At 46.6% G+C, this 19,361-nt stretch overlaps 1 pseudogene; it reads right to left on the bottom strand.

Annotated features, from left to right (window-relative positions):
• Nucleotides 1-17,924: 17,924 nt before the first annotated feature.
• LOC115653540 lies at nt 17,925-18,496 on the bottom strand (annotated as a pseudogene).
• Between the last annotated feature and the right edge of the window lie 865 nt (nt 18,497-19,361).

Genomic DNA, 19,361 nt, shown 5'->3' on the forward strand with positions numbered 1-19,361 from the left:
TAGCACTAGGCTGTCATTTTGGAATTTCCATCAGTGAAGGGGAACGGTTTTCAACCCAAAAAATGAAAAGGAATTTTTTCATATTAATTTTTAAAAAGGAAAAGAAGAAAACAAACATATCTATTCATGTCACTTCTTTTACATCTCCCTGCCCCATCACCTCAAGTACTTTGTTTGATCATAATCTAGAGTTCTGCCTAAACTATTTTGAATTGTCACTTTAAAGAATGCAGTGTCACTTTAAAGGGACCAATCATACCAGAGGCTCTGCACCCCAATCTCGCATTCACTCCAGTGCAAGTTCTCTGTGTGCATTTCCTGGCAAGTTGAAGCTTCAGGAGATAATATTCATATGAAAGAGAGAGAAATTTTAAAATCTGAATCTAAACAAGAAAAGCTAAAATAAGAAAGGAATGGAAGTAAAGGCACATAGTCTAGCAGCATAATTGTATCAGCCATTCGCCTATTTTCATAAATCTTTAAGAAGTCTCAAATGTTTAGGCTGGAGATGAAATATGTTGTTGGAGTGCTACGGTTGACTGATGGCTCTTCAGAACTACTATCCACGTGCACCAAACTTGGAAGAGAGGTGGATGCTCACTAGATCTGATGCAAACTGCAGGTTTATTGCTAGAATTTTAAATGTTGGGTTTAGGTAATTTTTAGGCGTTGTTGATGTTATAACTGAAAGTTGAACACGTTCTGTACACCAAACTGATTGTTGGTGGCAAGGAACCACACAAGCCTGATTTGGAAGGTGTGGAGGGGTGGCACCAGTTGTTCAGAAAACTAAGGGATAGAATTGCTGACTTGAGTGTACGGAAGCCTGATTCATATGGTTTGATTTGTTTGTGTGTGTGTCGGATGGGTGAGGTGGGGTGGGGTCTGTCTATAAGACATGGGAATTCTAGTTGATATTATGTAGTTGTTGTCATTAAATTTCTTAAATAGGAAACCTCTTTCTATGTGTACTCATCCTGTTGGACAGGACCTCCTGCAGGTACTCATTTGGCTGAGGACAATGGGGGACACAACTTTAAAACTGTGTTCTAACATCGTTAGGCTTAGTAAAGTGCCCAAGTTGAGAAACCAGTTTGGCCAACCTGGTGTTAAGGAGAATGGGGGTTAGGAGTGGAAAGCTGCTGAAGGCTGACAAAGAGACAGATGACAAAAACAAAAGGTTCTAAAAGAAATCACTAGGGGAAGACCCATAGGACATTTGGGCAAGAGGAAGGAAGGGGATAAACTGGCCATGTCTGGGAGAGAAGGCTCTGCTTTTGTGCATATAAGTGATGCATTGCAACAGAAGGATGTTGGATGACCCCAAGTGACCCTGATCCAGGCCTATACAATGGCCTAGAGTGTTGAGGAAACTGAGGCAGGGAATTGCATATAGGGTTTACAATTTTTGTTTAATCTGTATATTTTCTGTGTGATTAAGTAAATAGCAATAGTGTGTTAGAATCCTGTGCAAAGTGTCTGGGTGTTATAATCTACACTTACTACATGGCCCCTGGAAGAGGTAAACTCCTCTGGGTGTACATCTGGGAGAGTTCATGTTAAAGCACATTCTGAGCTTCAAAGACTTCCCAGTTGACATCTCAGACAAGCCCCCACTTATAATGCCAACAGATCCCAGTTGTCAGCAGGAAGGATTGAACCTGGAACATTCAAACCTTAGTGTATAAGCCTCGACTGTAGGAGCTGAAAGCCACATGCCTCTTAAGCCAAGGCTGTAGCAGACTCATCAATCTCAAAATGGTTCAGGTGCCACTAGAGGGCGACAGATCACCACACCAACCAGGCATGAGTTGCATACTTGCCCTAGCTGAGGAAGTCCAATCCAAGCTTCAGAGACTTTCCAGTTGATATCCCAGCTCGGGTGACCAGACAGCAAGTGTGAAAAATCGGGTCAGGGGTGAGGGGTAATAGGTTTCTATATAAGATAAAGCCCCAAATATCGGGACTGCCCCTAATAAATTGGGACATATGGTCACCCTAATTCCAGCTGCCCAACAATAACTCTTTAAAAGGTTGTCTAAGGCAACTGCATGCAGGCTGGAACAGCTCCGGAAAATACTACTTGGAAAGACTGGGGCAGGGACTCTAATTGGACCAGAGCTGAGACAGATGCTGCAGATCTTTGTGTTTGAAGAGACCTTTTTGATCTGTGCAGAAACCTTAGAATCTGCTGAGTCTGGAGATGGAATGACAGCCACTTCAATGAGGAAGTCAATGGACGAACCCGCCCCTCCTTCCTCCTCCCATTGAGTGGAAGGCTGTGGGAGAATCTCAGAGGGAGATATGAAAATTTCTTTCCTCACTTTTAAGAAATGTTAGCTGGGATTCCCCACAGGCATGGCTGCTCCTTATGATATGGGTGATATTGTCAAAGAGCTCAGCTGAACACTGCGTTCAGCATTCCCCATTTTTTATTAAAGGTCTGATGGAATGAAGGGGAATAGTTTTCCCACAGCACTGAATACTTGGGGTTGTTAGACTTTTTCAGAAGAATTCCATATTCTTCCTAGATAGTTTCTGATTGACATATTCCACCAAATGGGAAGCTGTGTTTTAGAGGTGACAATGAGAAACTTTGATAATCTTAATACAAAATGGCCTATTCCTGCCCTTATTATTCACATGGAATTTTGTTTGTGATGTACGCCCAAGAATGAATTTAGCCTGTGCCCCACAGAGGTAATGGGATCAGGCAGTGGGCCACAAACCTGATAAGAGTGCATGTGAGCACAGACTTAATATTGAGGGCAGTGCTAGTAAATGTATTGGGTAGGTGCTGGATACATACAAACCTGACTTGATTTTGGTGGGTCGAGAGGGTATGTGAATGCACATTAACCTGAATGATGGGGTATGGGCAGGCTAATTACAAACTAACAATTGGTGTGTGTTAAGGGGTTCATGCAATCTTGCTTACTGGGGGAAAGGGCACCTATCTAGCCTCTTCCAACACAATCGTCTACTACACCAAACATCCAAATTGACAAGTTTTTTTGGGGGAAAATAACCTGGTAAAAAGTAGAATAGTAAAAGGAGGCAGAATTCAGGTATTCAGGTGCGGTCTGTTTGAATGGAAAAGCTAATTACCATTCTGTAATGATTATTCTTCTTCGGGTGATTGCTCATATCCATTCCAGGTAGGTGTACGCGCCGCACGTGCACGTCTGCCAGAAACTTTTTACCCTAGCAACTCCAGTGGGCCGGCAGGTCGCCCCCTAGAGTGGTGCCAGTATGGCACCAGATATATACCCCTGCCGGCCCACCCGCTCCTCAGTTCCTTCTTACCGCTGGAACTGTGGAGTGCGGCTTGCTGACCTCCACGTCCCTAGCTCTCCTGTATTTGTTCATCGTCTTTCGTTGTAAATAGTTCATAGTTAGTTAGTAGATAGACTGTTCGTTAGTAGTTAGTTGAAATCTTGTAATATAGTTGTCTAACATCGCTTGCGGGTGGGCCGTTGCCCTCCCCGGCACCTGGCACCGGGCCCATGCCTGGCTCGCCGGGCTTCAAGCAGTGCTCGGCGTGCAAGAAGCCGATGCCTACGAGCGATCCCCATGACGCGTGCCTTACGTGCCTGGGGGAATCGCATATCAGCGAAAAGTGATCCATTTGCAAGGCTTTTAAGCCTCGCACGAAGAAGGAGAGAGACCAAAGACTCCGCGCTCTCCTTATGGAAGCGGCTCTGTCTCCGGCACCGTCGGCGCAGTCAGCCAGTTCTACTCCGGCACCGGACTGCGCCAGCACCAGCAAGACTCCCCGGCACCGACCATCTCCGGCACCGGGAGCAGACTCTCGTCCCTCGACGTCTGCAACACCATCCAGGCAGGCCCGAGTGGACCGCCCGGCACCTACCCTAGCCGCGGCACCGCCTGCAGGACTGCTGTCAACTCCGGGCCCGGAAGGTCCGTCAAGTCCAGCCCCTCCTAGCTCCCCCTTAAGATCAGTGGTCGAGCTCCGGGTACCGTCTACGCTGGAGACCTTTGCCTCGGCTCGGGACCTGATCGCGATGACGGAGCCATCGCAGCCTCAGACGGCACCCCCGGGACGGGTAACCTCCAGGGGTAAACCGATGCTTCGAGCGCTGTCTCCCGAGCCCCGGCACCGATCACCCCGGAGGCGTGAACGCTCGCGCTCGGGGCGCCGCTCTGAGTCCTGGCACCGCTCTCCCAGGGGGTACCGGTCGTAGTCGCGGCACCGATCGCCATCTGCACGGTCCCGGTCGGGCTCGTCTCACCGCCAGCACCGAGACTCCAGGAGCCGTTCACCTCGGCATTTGGCGCCTCGGTCGACCTCCCAGCACCGAACCGGTGGTAGGTCCCGATCCCGGTCAACCTCCCGGCACCGCGCCGGTGGCAGGTCCCGGTCTCCGCTGCCGTCCCGGTACCGCACTCATTGAAGGTCGTGGTCCTGCTCCCGGCACCGACATCGCTCCCGATCCGGATCCGGATCCCGGCATCGGTCATCACGCCGTTCCCGATCCCGATCCCGGCACCGATGTGCATCGTGGCACCGAGCCTCGGCACCGAGGAGAGCGTCGGTCTCGGCGCACAGAGTCGTATACCAATCAGGCTCAGCGCCTCTGTGGCCGTCTCGGGAGCCGTCGGTCTCTTCCCAGACTGACAGCGCCTATGCCATGGGCCAGGGCACGCACTCGGCCCTGTTCCAGGACCCTCCCCCACAAGAGCGAGGGCCTCAGCAGTGGGGGTTTTGGACCCCTTGGGCGTATTCCCAGGCCCAGGGCCCGCAACACATTACCCCCTGACCTATGGGGGAACGCAGACCTCCAGAGGCGATGGTATCGAGACCCCCTCACTCTCCGGAAGTGGATGGCAGGTCCAGTCACCTAGACTCAGAGCTCCCTCCAGGGATGGAGGTGCTGCCCCACACGGACCACCCCGTGGACACTTTGTTGCCGGGGGTTTCCTCGTCCTCATCTCCGGATGAGGCAGTGGCGGGTACCTCGTCCTCCAGTCCTCCCCCGCTGGATCTTAGGGCGCACCAAGACCTTCTCCGCCGGGTGGCACAGAACCTGGACTTGCAAGCGGAGGAGGTGTCTGAAATTGAGGACCTGGTGGTGAGCATCCTTTCCGCCGATGCGCCCACCAGAGTGGCCCTGCCCTTTATAAAGACAACCCAGGCCAACGCCAATAACATCTGGCAGTCACCGGCCTCCATCCCTCCGACCGCTCGAGGGGTGGAACGAAAGTACATGGCCCCCTCGAAGGGCTATAAATACTTATATGTTCACCCGACACCCTGCTCGTTAGTGGTCCAGTCGGTGAACGACAGGGAGCGCCACGGGCAAGAGGCCCCAGTGCCCAAGTCGAAGGAGGCGAGAAGGATGGACCTCCTGGGCCGCAAGGTCTATTCGGCGGGGGCGCTACAGCTCTGGGTCTCAAACCAGCAGGCCCTCCTCAGCCGCTACTCCTTCAACTCGTGGGTAGCGGCGGGGAAGTTCGCGGAGCTCTTGCCTCAGGACGCCGGCCAGGAATTTTCCACCATCCTGGACGAGGGCAAGAAAGTAGCAAGAACATCGCTACAGGCCTCCCTTGATGCTGCTGACTCGGCCGCTCGGACCCTGGCCTCGGGGCTCACGATGCGCCAAATTTCCTGGCTGCAGGTCTCTGGCCTTCCGCCGGAGCTCCAACATACAATCCAGGACCTCCCCTTTGAAGGCCAGGGCCTGTTTTCTGATAAAACAGACCCGAGACTAGAAGACCTCAAAGACAACAGGGTCATAATACGGTCGCTCGGCATGCACACGCCTGCGACGCAGCGCAGGCCATTCCGGCAGCAAAACCAGCAGCAGCAGCGGCGGCCGTACCCCCAGTTCCGCCCAAGGCAGGACCTCTCTAGGCGCCGCGGCAGGAACAACCGCCGCAGGCAGTCCGGTGGCCAAGCGGGGCAGAACCAAGGCTCCGCCAAGGCCCCTCCAGGGCCTAAGCCTTCCTTTTGAAGGTGCGCCCGAGGGCGCAGTACCAGTTTCCCCTCTGGATCCCTCCCTGCAGTTTTCCTTTCTTTTTTCCTCCCGGCGTGGACCCGAATAACGTCGGACAGTTGGGTCTTGCATACGGTGCAGGCCGGTTATCGCCTGCAGTTTTCTTCGCCCCCCCCCTTCCCCGTCCCTCTTCAGGGACCCCTCTCAAGAGCAATTCCTCCGTCAGGAGGTACACGCGCTCCTTGTCAAGGGAGTCGTAGAGGCAGTTCCCGACAACGAGAAGGGCAAGGGGTTTTATTCCCGCTACTTTCTAATCCCCAAATCCAAGGGCGGCCTCAGGCCCATCCTCGACCTGCGGGAACTCAACAAGTATATCGTGAAATTGAAGTTCCGCATGGTATCCCTTGGAACCATCATCCCATCCCTGGATCCCGGAGACTGGTACGCCGCCCTCGATATGCAGGACGCTTACTTTCACATCTCCATTGCCCCCCAACACAGACGTTTTCTCCACTTTGTGGTCGACCGCCAACATTATCAGTTTGCGGTCCTTCCGCTTGGCCTCTCTACGGCCCCGAGGGTGTTTACGAAATGCATGGCAGTCGTTGTCGCACACCTTCGACGTTGCCGCATTCACGTCTTCCCCTACCTGGACGACTGGCTGATCCGAGGCACGTCAGAGCTGCAGGTCCGCATCCATGTTGACAGGATCAGCACCCTCTTTGCTGCCTTGGGCCTCGTCATCAATGTGGACAAGTCTACTCTGCTCCCCACGCAGTGGATAGAGTTCATCGGGGCCGTTCTGGACTCTACCCTGGCCAGGGCCTTGCTACCCTTCCCCAGGTTCCAGTCGCTGTCGGCCATCATTCTACATTTGCAGGCGGCCCTGCTGACCTCTCTGCGAACATGTCTGGCCCTTCTAGGCCACATGGCAGCCTGTACATTCGTAACGGCATATGCCCATCTCCGCATGAGGCCTCTTCAGTCATGGCTCATTGCGCAGTATCGGCCGGCCAGACATTCGTTGGACACAGTCGTCACCGTTCCTCAGAGGGTACTGGACTCTCTTCGCTGGTGGCTGGACCGGTCCATGGTCTGTGCGGGGCTCCCGTTCCATCCGCCCCAACCCTCGGCATCCCTGACCACGGACGCCTCAGATCTGGGCTGGGGAGCGCACTGTGGCACCCAGAGAACTCAGGGCTTGTGGACACCTCAAGAGATCAACCTCCATATCAACATACGAGAGTTGAGAGCGGTCCACCTTGCTTGTCAAGTGTTTGTCCATCTCCTTCAAGGTCGTTGTGTCGCGGTGTTCACCGACAACACGACGACCATGTTTTACATCAACAAGCAGGGCGGCACCAGATCCTCTCCCCTGTGTCTCGAGGCAATGCGCCTCTGGGAGTTTTGCATAGCCCATTCGGTTCACCTTTCCTCCTCCTATCTCCCGGGAGTGCGGAACACTCTGGCGGATCGGCTGAGCAGATCCTTCCGTTTGCACGAGTGGTCCCTCCGTCCGGACGTCGCCCTCTCACTCTTCCAGAGGTGGGGTCGTCCCCGGATGGACCTCTTCACGTCCAGGCAGAACAGGAAGTGTCGAGCATTCTGCTCTTTCCAGGGTCGGAAACCAGGGTCTCTAGCAGATGCATTCCTGATCCCATGGACAGCCCACCTGTGTTACGCATTCCCTCCCGTTCCACTGATACACAGGGTTCTCCTCAAGGTGCGCAGAGACAGAGCCCGGGTGATTCTCATAGCTCCAGCATGGGCCAGACAGCATTGGTACCCCATGTTGCTGGACCTCTCAGTAGCCAACCCAGTTACCCTGCCCCTACATCGGGACCTGATCACCCAGGACCACGGCAGGCTATGTCACCCAGACCTTCCGTCTCTACACCTTACGGCGTGGCTCCTGCGTGGTTGACAGGCTCCGAGCTGCGCTGTTCTACCCCGGTTCGGGAGGTTCTCATGGGCAGTAGAAAGCCTTCCACCAGGGCGACTTACTCAGCTAAGTGGAAGCGTTTCTCCTGCTGGTGTTCAGAGAAAGCTCTTCGCCCTATGGAGACTCCCGTCACCACTATTTTAGACTACATCTGGTCCCTCAAGACCCAGGGTCTAGCGTTGTCATCCCTCCGGGTCCACCTAGCGGCCATCTCCGCGTTTCACCTGGGAATGGATGGTTGTTCTGTCTTCTCCCACCCTATGGTGGTGAGATTCCTGAAGGGACTGGAGCGGCTCTATCCACAAATCCGCCCTCCAGCCCCTTCATGGGACCTCAACCTGGTCCTAACTCGGTTCATGGGCCCTCCATTCAAGCCATTAGCTACTTGCTCCCTGCTCTACCTCTTGTGGAAGACCGCCTTCCTAGTGGCCATTACTCAGCTAGACGAGTGTCCGAACTGAGGGCCCTCACAGTGGACCCGCCGTATACCATCTTCCATAAAGACAAGGTACAGCTGAGGCCTCACCCTGCCTTTCTTCCCAAGGTGGTCTCAGCTTTCCATGTTAATCAGGAGATTTTCCTCCCAGTCTTTTTCCCAAAGCCCCATTCATCCCGCAGAGAGCAACAGCTCCACTCGCTAGATGTACGTCGGGCGCTAGCATTTTATGTGGACAGGACCAAACCCTTCCGCAAGTCCCCCCAGTTATTTGTGGCGGTAGCAGACCGGGTTAAGGGGCTGCCGATTTTCCTCCCAGAGGCTATCTTCCTGGGTTACCTCCTGCATCAGGACCTGCTACGACCTGGCCCACGTTCCAGCGGGCTGTGTGACTGCTCACTCCACCAGAGCACAAGCATCATCGCTGGCTTTCCTGGCCCGCGTACCGATCCAAGAGATTTGTAGGGTGGCGACCTGGTCATCGGTCCACACATTCACTTCCCATTACGCCCTGGTTCAGCAGTCCAGAGATGATGCGGCCTTTGGCTCTGCAGTACTCCAGGCCGCGACCTCTCACTCTGACCCCACTGCCTAGGTAAGGCTTGAGAATCACCTACCTGGAATGGATATGAGCAATCACTCGAAGAAGAAAAGACGGTTGCTCACCTTTGTAACTCTTGTTCTTCGAGATGTGTTGCTCATATCCATTCCACACCTGCCCTCCTTCCCCACTGTCGGAGTAGCCAGCAAGAAGGAACTGAGGAGCGGGTGGGCCGGCAGGGGTATATATCTGGTGCCATACTGGCACCAATCTAGGGGGCGACCTGCCGGCCCACTGGAGTTGCTAGGGTAAAAAGTTTCCGGCAGACGTGCACGCGCGGCGCATACACCTGCCTGGAATGGATATGAGCAACACATCTCGAAGAACAACAGTTACAAAGGTGAGCAACCGTCTTTTTTAAATATGGAATTACTGCAAACTGGGACACTGATTTATCAGTGTATTTAAGCATATTCCTAAGTGGAAGCACTAACATCAATGGGATAACTCACATACTTTGAGTTAGTCATGTGCATAAGTATTCTCTGGAATTGGGGTTTTAAGGCTGAACAATTACAGAGTTTTCTTTTTTATTCTCCTTTTTGGTTCAATAGGTATTTAATTCAAATCAGTAATACTATAGGTTACCATTTTATATAAAATAATTATTTATTTATAAGTATATTATAAGTAACAAATATCTACGATAAATACATAAAGAGGAACAACAAATAAATAACAGACAGTGCACAGATAGAATAAATAGTAACAACAGCTTTTAAAATTTCACTGCATCTCATTTTAAATCATGTATAGTATATTACTTGATTTCGGTTAGTACTTCTAAAAATGTTGGTATTTAAATTTCTAAACTTCTTTGTGAGTTAGTCGTATATTTGAAAACTCCATAATTCCACATGGATTCTCCTGCTAGCACTGAGGCTGAACTGCTTGTCTTTTATGAAATAATTGGTATCTCTTCACTATCATCCTGGGAAACTGTAGGTCCTTACCTCCTGGTCAGAGAGTCCCATTTTCCATCACTGCAACCAAACATGTCTCCAGATGCCCAACTTGCTGATGAGTGTATGTTGGAATAGATGAATGGAACTCTCACCTCAGGTAGTTTTGGAGAGATTTTTGCAAAAGCAAAAGGAAAAGCAGCAGGAAAAGCCACCTTGCCATTTCCCTTCAGGGACACTTGAGGCTTGACATTAGAGGAAAACTATGCACATCTTTTTTGTCTGAAGGTTTTCCAGTTCACATTTGTTATGCTGTTATACTGTGGTTAAACTGTATGTTACACTTCAGAGATGAGATTGGATCAGAGAAGAGTTGAAGCACAGAAATATATAGCAAACCCATAATGTCAACAATGTTTAAGGTCTGACCCTATCTTAATTTTCTTTTAACTTTTTTGCATCGATATCCTTCATTTTGCAGTTTGAACTTTGAGTAAATCAACAGAGTATTATCAGGTAAATTGTAATATGGGCAGTTGGAATTTCATTATGGAGTGAGTGTCTTCCATAATAGAAGGTCGTGTAGTATGGAGTCTTTGAAGTCACTGTGGGAAGAATCAGAAGAGAGGAGGGAATCCACTGCACAGTACAATTTCATCCAACTGTTTTAACCTCTGTAGTCGCTGCATCCTTAGCTGGAATGAAATGAAATTTGGTTGAAACACAAAGGGAAAGCTAAATTTTCCACTGCATTAATGTCAGTACATTAAATGAAAATATCTTGGTGTGCTGGGACCTGGAGCCACCCCTGCTTGTGGTTGTCTTTTCCACAGGAAGACCTAAAGTCATAGATGATGGATGACATCATATGGCTTTTAAGTAGATTAAAAGATTCTTTCACGTAGCACAGCTTAAAAACAATGTGATGGAATGATTGTCAGGAGATTCTCCTCCAACTACAGAGGAAATGGAGAAGTTAGACTTTGAAGAAGAGTTTGTATGGCTCCCAGGTGCAATATGACCGCCGTGTTCCACCAGAGAGGTGGGTACTTTTTGGAGATTGGGAACAAATCTGTTTATAATCTTTGAATTGTTCATACAATCTATTTTTGCTCACATTATTTCCCTGTAATTGTGCTTTGTCAGTACAATTTGTAGGCTTTAACTACACCCAAGAATGAATGAAGGAAGAAGGACTTGGGCAGAAAGATCTTCTACTGCTGATAGGCACTGCTACTGAAAAAGCCTGCACCATAAATAAAGATAGGCATTTGTATTAAGAGTTCCCTCCCTGTATATGCCTCTAAGCCAGCAGGTCCCAGACAGAGCTTCATGAATGGGTGATAGTATAGAGTACTTGATCGTGGTCCTCAGAGAACTGACAGTTCCCACATTCTTTTAAAGACAGCTCAAATTTTATAAATGTGTTCCTACTACTCCCTTTCTCTGTAAGCATTCGGTGTTCCTGCCACGAAGGTATTACCTGATCTTGAATAGGAGGGTAAATAGTCCATAGAACAATATTTCTAAGATTAGGCCCACATGATGAACTCTTTGAGAAACCTGGAGATAAAGATAAGCAAAGGCTTCTGCAGTGGTGCCAGCTGTTGACTGTGAGGAATGAACAGACTCCTATTAGCAACTCCAAATGAGGTGATAAAAGGGATTTCCAATGGGGCTTACATTGCTGTTTTTTCCCTAAAGGGAGATTGCCAATCAGTGTGAAAATTTATACACAGTTTGTTTTTATGCTCTTTGAACATTTAATGTAGTGTTTGTTTGATTTCTCTTAATAACTTTTTAATACGAAATCTCCAGATTTAGGGTGAAATTTGTCATAGGCAAGTGCTATGACTGACCAATAGTTCTTCAAAATACTATCTATGTACCCAAAATTGGCACTTTTATTGAATGCTTGTATAGCACCCATAATAATGTGCCTGGGCACTGATAGGGCCCCGGGGAACTGTAATACCAATAATAAGTAATAATCAGCTTGCGCTAGCCCTTTTACCTGCAACTGTCACTGTAGTGCATGTTAACCTGTCAGTTACCACAGCAAAGACTCTCTCTCCAGTTAAGGGAATACGGTTTGCATGTTGCAGAGCTTCTATATCTAGATCAGTGATAGTCAGACCTCGGTAGTTCAGGAGCCAAATTAACAGTTAATATTACCCAAAAGAGCCAGAGTTGTGTGAATTCATTGATTCATTTAGTATACTATTGTACTATTTGTATTTAAATGGTATGACAGGGAAATAGTTAGTTTTTTTAATATAATATATATTATTTTCAGAGCAAATAAGTTAACAATTTAGTGCAAGCTGATAAATTAATTGGTTAATAAAATAGTAAAAGCGTCTTGATTGGTTAATAACTTAGACTGGTTAAGAATTAAATCACCCAGTGTTTTTATATCATGTGCTGCAAAGAGCGACAGGAGACACATTAAAGAGCCACTTGCGGCTCACGAACTGAAGTCTGAGTATCACTGATCTAGATGCAAGTCATGAAATGGTCTGAGACATACATATAAACAGAATAGTTCCCTTGTCTGGGCCCTGAGATCATGATATCTTCTCTATTAGTTGTTGTTTTTCTCTCTCCCTGCATTTCTTCTCCATCAGGGCTTGATTCCCCAACATGGTATGTTTTAATTTATTCAGGATTATTTTTGTTCAGTTGCAAAATGATATTTTCCCTTTTGCCTCAGTTTATCAGTTTCAATAGTTCTGTCCCTTTACCTTTTCTTAGATTGGTCAGGCTGAACTGACAGTTAGAAACAAGGCTTTTTACCTAAAAACTGAGCCAATGTCATCAGAAAGCAATTAAAAACACTAAATATAGTGCTCCCACAGTATGATTTTTTTCCCAATCTCCTTTTAAAAGTACAGCCTCATTTTAAACTATACTTTTATTTGTAAATCTACATTTCATCCTCTTACCCAGCAGGAGGAAACTGTTCATTTTCTGGATGGTCACTGCAAAACATAAAAACCTCCTGTAAACCTATAATTTTCCTTCGTACCCTGCTTCATTTCAGAGAGGGAAATAGCGTAGGTATATTTAAAGTTGCTTAAGGCAGAAGTAGCTATAGCCCTCAGAAAATATTGGGTCATCTGCACTTTTCAGATTTCATGTAGTTTAAAAAGAACACTTAAAATGTTGATGCCAGGGAAACTGCTGTCTTGGACACTGGAAAAAAAGAAAACTTTGCTTACTGTCAACAAATCTGAAAATGCAATGTAGTTAGTTATCCATATTCGACAGAGGTACCCACGTGGATGGGTGTGTTTTACAGTGTGGTTAAAAAGCACTTATGAAGAGAAGTCATATCATGTGTTCTTAACATGTGTGTCACTGGGATGTAATAATTTGAAGTTTTTTTAAATCAAATTCGGTGTTCACTATTACTGCTGGGCCCTTGTCTTTCAATGTTTGTGTTTCTCTTGGCTTGAACTGGAAAATTCTTCTGGTTTGTTTAATCCCCTTACTGTGGTCACACTTCACTTTTCACATGCCCTAGCGCAGATTGTTGTGTTGGAGTTTCCATCATAGCAGGGATGTGCGTTTCAATTAAAAAAGAAAACTATTTTCACTGAAATTGGAAAAGAAGATTCCCTTACAGAAAATATGAAAACGTTTCTGTTCATATTAATTTGGGTAGAGCCCCAGGCTCCTAATGCACTTTCTGGTAAGAAAGTCAACATTTTTACTTCAATTATTTGACAGAGAGTCTTTACAGGATCATAGAAATATAGGGCTATAAGAGACCTCAAGAGGTCATTGAGTCCAGGATGAAGTATACTAGACCAGGGAGGGCCACATCAGGCAACAGAAATTGTATGATGGGCCATGAATGCTCACAAAATTGATGTTGGGGAGCGGATACTGGGATGGGGCTGGGGGTGAGGAGTTTGTGGTATAGAAGGGTGTTCTGGTCTGGGAGCAAGGGGTTTGGAGGCCGGGAGGGTGAATAGGGCTGGGGCAGGGGTGCAGGAAAGGGTACAGGTTCCGGCTGGGAGTACGGGCTCTGGAGTGGAGTGGGGATGAGAGGTTTGGGGTGTAGGAAGGTGCTCTGGGTTGGGATCGAGGGGTTCGGAGGGGGGGAGGGGGGGATCAGGGCTGGGGCACGGGGTTGGGCATGGAGAGAGGCTCAGGAGGTGTAGGCTTCGAGCAGCGCTTACCTCACTTGGCTCCCGGAAGCAGTGGCATGTCCCTTCTCTGTCTCCTATGCAGAGGCACGTCCAGGCAGCTCTGCATTCTGCCCCGTTCACAGGCACCGTGAGTCGGAGTGGGGCCATACCGGCTTCTGAGAGCCATGTGGTGCATCAACCGACCCAGTGCTCCGGCCAGAGTGGGACCAAGGTGCGTGGTGCGGGCCTGACCCAGTGTCCCTGCTGGAGCAGGGCTGAGCCATGTGGTCTGACCTTGGGCCAATGCCCCAGCCAGAATGCTGGAGCGGGGCTGAGCTGCTGGTGCCACTCACAGACTGTCTTAAAATGGCTCCTGGGCCAGATTGCCCCATAGTCCATAGTTTGTCCACCCCTGACCTAAACTATCCCTGACAGGTGTTTTGTCTAATCTGTTCTTTCAAATCTCCAATGACGGAGATTCCACCACCTCCCTTGGCAATTTATTCCAATGCTTAACCACCTGGACAATTTGGAAGTTTTTCCTAATGTCCAATTTAAACAGCCCTTAAGAATACTATTAATACTAACAGAAAAGACCAAGGCATCAAGGTAAATACAGGGTAATGAAAGAACAGAATCTGTTTCAGTATATCTGTATATCAACAGCACATAGGCACAGAAGTAGTGTATAGTTTGAGGAAAATTAGTTACAAAGGCCATAGAACCTGCCCCAGAGGCTTCATGCAGTGATAGAGTTCTCTGTGTGAGCATCTCAGCTGCTTCACATGAAAGCATGTGTGATGTGGGCTGAGGTGGAGTTGGGTTTGCTGCCTTGACTCATCATTCCTTCTTTCCTGCGAACCCATGGATTATTTTCCATAGCCCTGGAAAATACTCCTTGACACTGAAAAGATGGGGGCAGAGAGTGTAATGGGTGGTAATACAAAGTGGTGAGACCTTTGTCATCTGTGCAGAAATCATAGAATCTGCTTAGTCTGGAGATGGAACTACAGCCATTTCCATGAGGAAGGCTGGGGTCCAACCTGTTCCTCCTCATTCCTGCCCACCATTGGAAAGATATGGGAGAACCTCCGTGGGGGATATTTACAGAGTTTCTCTCTCTTTTAAGAAATGCGAGCTGGGATTCCCCATAGACATTTGCTGCTCCTTATGATACGGGTGATATTGTGAAAGAGCTCAACAGAATTCTCCACACTGTATGGCCCGTTTTTTATTAAAGGTCTGATGGCATGAATAAGAATAGTTCCTCTCTAGCACAGAATAGATTTGGGGTAGTTAGGGTTTTTCAGAAGAATTCAGTATTGTTCCTGGTTAGTAACTGACTGACGCATTCCCCCAAACAAGGGGCTGCATTTTAGAGATGACAGAGAAACTATGATAATCCTCATTCAAATGTCCTATTCCTGCTCTCATTACTCATATGTAATTTTGTTTGTGGTGTGCACTCAAGAATGAATTTAGTCTGTGCTGTGCTCACTCAAAAATAATGGAACCAAATGTGTGTGGAGCATACACAAATGAGAAGCATTCATGGAAGCCCATACTTGATGGGCGGGGGCGGTGCTTGTAAATGTATTGTGTTGAGTTAGTATGTGAATGCACACAAACCCAATTAATGGAGTTATGAACAAGCTAATTTAATGCTAACTTAACTGGTGTGTTTTTGAGGGTGCATACTGTTTGTGGTTGGTGCCCTTTCTCCCGCACCCAGTAGTTTGGCCTCTTCCAACACATCTACTAAACCAAACATCCACAACAAGAAGTTATTTGGTAGGGGAAAATAACCAAGGAAAAAGTAGCAGAGGAAAAAGAGGCAGAGGTCAGGTCTGGTGCATGGTTTGTTCCAGTGGAAAGACTAATTTTCACTCCATAGCTACTTTTTAAAATATGGAAGTACAGTGAACTTGCACACTGATTCATCAGTGTATCTAATTATATTCCCAACTTGAAGTACGAACATCAGTGAAATGGGTCACATGCCATAAGTCGTGGACTTGGGGTTTTAAGGCTGAACAGGAATAGAGGTTTTCGTTTTTTTAAAATGGGTATTTGATATAAATCATTACCACTATATGTTGCCATGTTGTATAAAATAATAATTTATTCAAATGTATCTATGATAAAATGTAAATAAGAGCAATAAATAATAGACCGAAATAAATATCCTGTTACAAATATCATAAAATGTTCTGAAAGTATTTCCACAGTACACAAATAGAATAAATAATAGAAACAGCTTTTAAAATTCCATTGCATCTCATTTTAAATTGTGTATAAAATGTTAATTGATTTTGGTTAGTACTTCTAAAAATTTTATTTTAATTTCTAAATTTCTTTGTGAGTTTGTCCTGTGGCTGAAAACTGTTTAATTCCATGGTGGCACTGATGGTGAACTGCTTCTCTGCTAGAGAAATAATTGGTATCTCTTCACTTTCATCCTGGTGAGCAGAAAGTCCTTTCTTCCTTCCTGGTAAGAGTCCCACTTTCCACCATTGCAACCAAGCATGTTTCCAGATGACCAGCTGGCTGATGAGTCTAGGTTGGACCTCTGAATGGAACTTCCGCCTGAGGTGGCTTGGGAGAGATTTTGCAAAAGCAGCAGGAAATGTGTTGGAAGATTTCCTGGATTGTCACCTGGGCATTTTCCTACAGGGACTCTCAGAACTTGAGAACCTCTTGCTGCCACCTGAAATCGCTCTCTTTGTTCTGACATTATAGGAAAATTATCCACACCTCTTTGTTTGGAAGCTGTTCCAGTTCACATAGAATGATAGAATATCAGGGTTGGAAGGGACCTCAGGAGGTCATCTAGTCCAACCCCCTGCTCTAAGCAGGAGCAATTCCCAACTAAATCATCCCAGCCAGGGCTTTGTAAAGCCTAACCTTAAAAACCTCTAAGGAAGGAGATTCCACCACCTCCCTAAGTAACCCATTCCAGTGTTTCACCACTCTCTGAGTTAAGCTGTTATACTGTGGTTATACTGCATGTTACAGCTCAGAAGTGAGATTTAATCAGAGAAGAGTTGAACCATAGAAATATATAGCAAACACTTAATGTCAACAATGTTTAAGGTCTAACCCTTTCTTTTAAAATTCTTAATTGTCTTGAAGCTTTTTTGCATCAGTATCCTTAATTCTAAACATTTTAAACACAGTAAATGAACAGAAAATTATCACATAAAATGTAGTTTGTGCAGCTGGAATTTCATAATAGAGTGAATGTATTGCATAATACATCAAGCGTTATGGAGTGTTAGAAGTCACTGTGGGAAGAATCAGCAGAGAGGAGGGATTGCACTGCATCCTTCTGGTTTAACCTCAGTAGTTGCAGGATCCAGAGCTGAAATGAAATTGGAAATAGTTGAAACACAAAGGGAAAAAATATAATTTTCATAGAACTGATCTCAATAAATTCAATGAAAATATCTTTTCCACATGTAAGCTCGCAGATCTTTTAGTATGTTCATATTTTTTTAAAGTCTCTAGGAAGCTTTTCAAATCTTGGAATACTAGAAATAGTTCTCATGAGGACAGTTTAATTAATAGCAATGATGATAATTGTAGAAACACACTACATCTGTCGAAGTCAGAATACTTTGGTCATCAGATAATGACACTTCCCTGCCTCCCACACCAAAAAGTGCTGGTGAGGTGCCTAAGGATTCCACATATATGTACTTTGTTGCAAGGTCTGCCAATTACCGATTACACAACAGTACTGATATGTGAGAGATTATGAAGATGTGCAAAAATAAATAATAGTAGAAACACAGAAAAATAAATCCATGTAATTGCAAATCCATTTCCAGCACAGGACAGGAAGAGCCTCAAACTGCTGCCATGGAAATCAGTTGGTATTTGGCCATTTACCCTGTAGAACAGGGGTAGGCAACCTATGGCACGCCTATGGGAATAGTTTTGACTGTACCTTAGTTATTAAGCCTTCTAGTGAGTTTGTCAGCTAGTACAAAACATCTGGGTATTTCCGTGTGAATGATCTCCCAGGCACACAGGCTGTATTGGTTTTCTTTCAGGAAAACATCTATCCCCCGAATTGTTTCACTCTCCGACTGGTGAGCTGGAGATCCTCACTTTCTGAGTTGGTAAAGCCCTTCTCCATATGTGCTCTCAAACATGCCTCCAGCCGCTGAATTTGTAGATAAAGTCCATTTTGGAACCTGACTATAGAAGTCCCATCCCAGGCACTCTGGGTGAGGTTTTTGCTAAAGATGTTGAAGATCTCTTGGAGGATCTCTTGAATTGCCACCTTGGCATTCTCCTTCTGGGACACTGGAAGTTGGACAACATCCTGGGTGTGCTTGAAAGCTGCCCTTTCGTTTATGCATTGTGAGGGGAAATTTCCGCTCATTTTCTGCAGAAGCTCCAAGCTTTCTTTGTTCACTTTGTTCTGCTGGAAGTGAAGCATGGTACAGAGCCGAGATGAGATTTCAGTGGAGAAGAGCAGCATAAGGCAAACGTGCAGCAAACACCTGTTGGTCATGATGATGTCTGTACAGTCCTTTTCTTTGTGTGGAACCTTGAGCCTGGAGTTTGTTGAGGGTCCTACGTAGGCTGCTGTGTCTTTCCTTCATGTCTCTGAATTTAAATATTTGTCTGCAGAACTTTGTTTCATCATTTTCTGTTTTTAAGTTTTTTCCCTCCTGGAGGCTTTAGTCTTTTTCTTTCTGTTTAATTCGCTGCTTTCTAGTTCTTTTACCACACTTCCTCCTTTTGGTATTTTTGTGAAAGTGACCACAAATGACCATATATAACTCCTTTAACTCATGGTGGATCCACATGCATACAGGCTTTTCATGATACATTAACTTAAAGATGTAATTAAATAAGATCATCCACACTTCAGAAGTGGTAGAGAGCAGACTCCCAATTCATCAAACCCTACACTTCCCATTCATAACCTCCTTCATTTGACAGAAAAAATAGTTGAGGTACATTTAAAGTTTTGAGATATAGAGAGGAAATGGGAGGAAAGGGTTAGGCCTCGGGGAGCTGGAACAATTTGGATAGTGGGGCTGCTGAGAGCCATTGAACCAAACTGTAAGCCCTGAATATGTAGGAAACCACTTCAAGCCAGGGGATGTGGCAGCACCTATGTTAGGCCGCCCAAAAATATTGGTAAATTTCAACTTCAACCATGCAACTTGGAAAGCACACTTAGTGTGGAGACACCAGAATATATCGGTATCTTTCTTCTAGGAAAGCAAAGAAGACAGAGAGTGTGCTCTGTGAGAATGGAAGCTTTTTTCATTTTTTTTTTTACTTCCAGATCTAAATATATATATATATATACTGTAGCTGAGGATAGATGCAGTTAGATGGTGTGAACATTATTTCCTATTGGTCAC

This window comes from Gopherus evgoodei, chromosome 6 (assembly GCF_007399415.2).
Source record: "Gopherus evgoodei ecotype Sinaloan lineage chromosome 6, rGopEvg1_v1.p, whole genome shotgun sequence".
NCBI classification, from domain to species: Eukaryota; Metazoa; Chordata; order Testudines; family Testudinidae; genus Gopherus; species Gopherus evgoodei.